This window comes from Equus quagga, chromosome 15, assembly GCF_021613505.1.
Source record: "Equus quagga isolate Etosha38 chromosome 15, UCLA_HA_Equagga_1.0, whole genome shotgun sequence".
Classification (NCBI taxonomy): domain Eukaryota; kingdom Metazoa; phylum Chordata; class Mammalia; order Perissodactyla; family Equidae; genus Equus; species Equus quagga.
Window position 1 is genome coordinate 37,321,285 of NC_060281.1, and position 6,039 is coordinate 37,327,323.

Here is a 6,039-nt window from a genome sequence, read left to right on the forward strand (position 1 = left end):
TTTTATTTTTGGTGAGGTTTTTGATTAGTGTTTCAACCTCCTTACTGGTGGTATGGTTTTAAAGCCAAGCCTCTAATAAGGCTACGAGTGATCTCTAGAGATACACTTACTTGTTATATAAGTAAGACTTTTAGGTCTGTTCCTTTTACTTACAATTGTAGCCCTTCCAATCTAAAATTTGACACCAAAAGCAAAGGGGAAAAAAGCGAAAATAAAGTGGGACTACCCCAAACTAAGAAGCTCTAGGTTTGGAAACCTCTAACAAAATGAAAAGGCACCTACAGAATGAGAGAAATATTTGCAAATCATTTACCTGCTTGGGTTAATATTTAAAATATTCTGAATACTCAAGAAAAAAATCTGATTAAAAAATGGGCAGAGGTTCTGAATAGATAATTTTGTAAAGAGTCATATGGATGGCCAACAGACACATGAAAAGATGCTCAGTATCACTAGGCTACAGGGAAATGTGAATCAAAACCACAAATTATATCACTTCATACATGTTAGAATGTCTATTATCAAAAACACAATAAATAACAACTGTTGGCAAGGTGTAGAGAAAAGAGAATCCTTGTGCAGTGATGGTGTTAAATGCATGTAGCCACTATGAAAACAATATGGATGTTCCTCAAAAATTAAAAATAGAACTACCATAGGATCCAGCAATTCTCCTTTTGGGTATTTATCCAAAGGAAACAAAAACACTAACAAAAATTCTGCACTGCCATATTCATTGCAGCATCGTTTACAATAGCCAAGACATGGAAACAACCTGTGTTCATGAAAGAATGAATGGATAAACAAATGTGGTATATATAGAATGAGATATTATTCTACCATGAAAAAGAAGGATATTCTGCCATTCGTGACAACTCAGTGCATTATGCTAAGTGAAAAAAGTCTGACAGAGAAAGACAAGTACCATGTGATCTCACTTAAGTGTGGTATCTAAAACAAACAAAATCAAACCCATAGATATAGAGAACAGATTAGTTGTTGTGAGAGGTGGCTGTGTGGGTCGGCCAAGTGGGTGAAGGTGGACAAAAGTTATAACTTCCAATTATAAAATAAGTGTCATGGAGATATAACGTACAGCATGGTGACTACAGTTACTAATATTGCTTGTATATTTAAAAGTTTCTAAGAGACAAGATCTTAGAAGTTCTCATTGCTAGAAAAACAATTTGTAACTGTGTGTGGTGATAGATATTAAATAGACTTGCTCTGGTGATCACTTTGCAATATATACATGTCTCAAATTGTTGTGCCGTGTACTGGAAACCAATATAATGTTACATGTCCTTTATATCTGAATTTTTTAAAAAAAAGGATTTCAGTCTTGATGACTGAGAGATTGGTTGATCTCTTTCTTAGAAACGGAAAGGCCAAGATGAAAAGCTGTTGTTATAGTTTGAATTGTGTCTCCAAAAAAAATATAAGTCATAACTCCTGGTACCTATGCATGTGACTTTATTGAAAATAGATTCTTTGCAGATGTACTCAAGTTAAGATAAAGCCATGCTTGATTACATGGGCTCTAATTCAATACGGCTGGTGTCCTTATAGGAAGGGAAAACAGAGACAAGACACAGACACACAGGGAGAACACTATGTGATGATAGAGGCAAAGACTGGAACAAAGACAAATGTACAAACCAAGGAAGGTGAAGGATTGCTGGCAACACCGGAGGCTAAAAGAAAGGCATAGAACACATTCTCCTTTAGAACCTTCAGAGACAGTGTGCCCCTGATGAAACCTTGACTTTGGACTTCTGGCCTCCAGAACTGAGAGAATAAATTTCTGTTGTTTTACGTCCCCCAGTTGGTGGTACTCTGTTATGGCTGCCACAGGAATCTAATACAGCTACTTTTGGTGGGAGAGAGGGAAACAGTGAATTTATTGAACTACAGTATATGTAAATATCCAAGTAGATGTGTCAGGAATGGCAATGGGAATGCAGGACTATGCTTGTAGAGAGGGTTCAGAGCTTGATAGACTTTGGCAATTATTTTTTTGGTGGTTCAGTTGAAGTACCATTATTTTAAAGAAGAAATGTGTAAAAGAGATTAAAGGTAAAGGACACTGGGTTTCAGAAAAATCAGAAAAGTAATAGTCATTGACATGTAAGAATATCAGCGTTGAACAATTTATAAAAGCTTTGTGGAGACCATTTCAAGGAGAAAGTAGCCGATAGCATGGCATGACTGAAGGTGATCTGAGGAAATGGACTGAAGAAAGTGCAATTTTAGCTAGAAATGCCAATAGTTCTTTGTGTTTACACAATGCTTTACAGTTTGTAATACATTTTCACCTTCTTTATCTTATTTATTTACTACAACACCTAGGGACAATATCATGCTTATTTTACAGTTGAGCACACTCTGGAACAGGGAGGTTAAATTCTTACTTGAAATGACAGCTTCTAAATGATGAGGCCAAGATGTGAACCTAAGTATTCAGAGTCCAAAGTTATGCTCTTTCTATGGAAATTCTATGGAATTATGGAATATATTGTTTTATTCCTTTTAAGAAACCCTCACTCTCACTAAGTAGAGTCTAATGATTACCAAAAAGCGGCAATCAACTTTTCTTAATGTTTTAATGGGCATGCTGTATATGCAGATATTTCCTCAGTGTGAATGTAAGTTTTGTGTTTATAATTTCCTACTTTAAGATCTCAATAATTTTCAAATTTAACTACATAAGAATTATAAGGATAGTCTCATAATGATTAAAGTTAATGGGGTTTTAATATGTTAAAATAGAAATTGGTTCAAACTGTTTTAAGTTTTCTTGTATATTTAGCAACCTGAACACAGATTCATTCATTGGTCAATCAATCAAGTAAGACATGTAAACTAAATTTTGGAAGCTGTCTAATGCAAATGTTTTGTGCGTATGAACACGTAAACACATGCTTTGGGAGTGGGAGGGAGTGGATAATGGAAATGTAGCATGTGATCTACGGATCTTTCCACATGTTTTGGGGTTATAGTGCTCACAATAATCTCTCCACAAGCCTAATTATATCTGATTTTCTTTAGGTTCCAGAAAATTCCTTCCAAGATGAAATTGTTTGGGAGGATCCTTCAAGAACATCATAGAAGCAATGCGACTGTGTAGCTCCCATCTATGAAGACTCTGCTTACTTGAGAATCTCCAGAGTCATATCCTGGACGGGAGTAGGGTGAGGGACTGGATGCACTCAACAGATGGTAATCAGATTTTGTTACCATTGATTTTTGGTGAAAATATAGACATCTATATTCAATATGTCCTACCTTGGGTGTAAGATGACCCTGTATGTGAAAGTCCTTTTGAGAAGTGAAATGTTTTTCAATATAGAATAATTAAACAACATGCTTGATTTACAGTCTGGCACTATATTTTACTTTACCTTTACTTTAATTCATTTTGAGCTTTTTGAGCTTTTGAGAATCACTGTGGCCATCATTTTATTGTTTTCCTTATCATTTTCTTCTGTTTTCACATTTAGTGTATTTATCTGTACTCTATTTAACTGAAATCTCTGTGTATATTTACTGTCTCTCTCAGTTGCTGTTGTTTGTCATTCTAGATTTGTCTTCTCTAACTTTACCTTTGTTTCTGAGCTTTTCCATTTTCACTTTCCTCATTTGGGCTCTTTTTCCATTTATCTAGTGATAACCACAGAAATCCAAAAGCAGGGCAGCAGTACAGGATGGTAGCATTTCACTTAGGAAGTGTGGACCTTTCCTCCCCATCTTGTCTCAGATAGAGGACCCTAATAGAGAAGCATTCCTGTTCTTCCTTTTACAATGATGTTGCTTTTCCTTAAGACTATTGGTGATTGTTCCTTGACTTGTATTCCTCGTACCCCACCCATCTGATTCCTTAGAATTCCCCGATAATTTTTCCCTTTTCCAGAACTTAGCTTTCTCAAATGTGATTTTTATCAGCCATATTCATTTAAAAATACTACTGAATATTTACGTTATTTTTATATAGCCTCTTTGTTTCCTCCTCTCTTATTGTCATAGGTATAGTATTGGGTATAACATTGTCCCATGTGTTGTTTCTTATTTCCATCTCTCTGTCTCTGTGTATCTCTCTGTCTTTCTGTCTATCTCTTTATATCTCTATATCTCTATATCTCTATATCAATATAAAAAATGTTCATTTTAAAGAATAATTAATAAGTGACTAGTCATGATATCACCACCTTTGTAAGCTAGAACCTGGACAGTACCTTGGACAGCCTCTACCCAAATCCATCCCTTTCTGTCTTCATCCATCTTGACTTTGTTATAATCAGCCTTTTGATATTTTTTTTAGTTTTAACTATAATATTTGATTATAACTATGGTTTTACCATTCATGATTGCATTCATGAAAAACAGTTTGTTTTACCCATTTTGGAACTTTATGTAGAGGGATTGGTTCATTTGTGACTGGCATCTTTTGCACAGCAATTTTGTGTGAAGGACATCCTTTCAATTTATTTTGCTGCAGTTTATTCATATTTCTTGTACAATATTCTGTTGTACGAATAGGTCACAATTTTCCCTTTTACTGTTGATGAGCATCTGGATTATTTCTAAGTTTGGGTTACTACAAACAACACTGCTATGAACATTCTTATTCATGTGTCTTGGGACACATCACCAAGAACTACTTTAGAGAATATTAAACCGGGGAATGTAATCACAGGTCTGCATTTGTAGATAATGTCAAACTGTTATTCAAAGTGATCTTGCCAATTAATACTTGTAGCCTCAAGAGTGAACTGGGAAGAAAAGCATTAATAGTAGTTCTGTAATGCCCTCCCTCCTCTGGATACCCTACGCAGTATCGGTCTTTACTAGATCTTGTTTAAGTATTACGATGGGATTTTAACAGGTAGGGCGATAATGGAGGAAGTTCCAACCTAAGAATGTTTTTAGGAGGAGTTGGTTTCTCTCTCTAGGCTGAATCTTATAAATAAAACTGGAATTTCTCGTTATATGGGAAACAATTGACTACAGAATGGGAATTAATCACAGAAGCTCTATATACTCGTGTCGCTAATGGCATATAAAATCCAAGATACCTGGCCAGCTTCCTGGCAGAGTGGTTAGTTCCTGCACTCCACCTCTGCGTCACAGGGGGGTTTCCCCAGTTTGGATCCTGGGCACAGACATGGCACGCTCATCAAGCCACGCTGAGGTGGAGTCCCACATAGCACAACCAGAGGCACTTACAAATATAATATACAACTATGTATTGAAGGGCTTTGCAGAGAAGAAGAAGAAGAAAAAAGAGAAGTAGATGGCAATAGATGTGAGCTCAGGTGCCAATCTTTTAAAAAAAAAAAAAAACCAAGATACTTCAAACCAAATGGCCTTCTCTGAGCTAGCTTATCCTGCTAGTTAGTAATCATCTATTACTCAGAAACAAAATGTGTTCCAGTCTGGAAAAAGGGATTTTATTTTTTTTTGATGTTGCATTTGACCTTTAGGGCTCAAGCTGGCCAAAGTAGATGTTGTTATTTATACCTGCCTTTTGCCTGCATAGTCAAGTAAAGATAAGTTGTTTTGAAATAAACTAATTGATCTTTAGTCCTGACTTCCACAGATGAAATATCCATCTACTTTCTTCTATTTTTCTTTAGTGATTATTTGTAAGTATCCAGGTAAACTCAAAATCAGTCGGAATATAAGTGCAAAGCCTAGTTAAATTCAAGCAAACCATGTAAATTTCATTTAAAAACAGTAATTGTGTTTTTTATTACTTGAGTAAATCATTAAAGCCTTTGGATATAAACTGAAGAATGTTATAGAGGATATGAGATTTTATCCTTTAGCCACATTAAAAGTTCGGTAATAAATTTAATGGTTGCCCTCCGTTATATTCACTTTAAAGATTAACATGTGCCTAATTATTAGTTTTGTGATCCTTTATAGGTTGATCATCAATGAAATTAAATGAAAAATTTATTTACATATTTACATTTAAAATTAAAAAACAATGATTTATTTATTATTCTTATGTAAAAATTCTTGTATAATTGTGAGAAA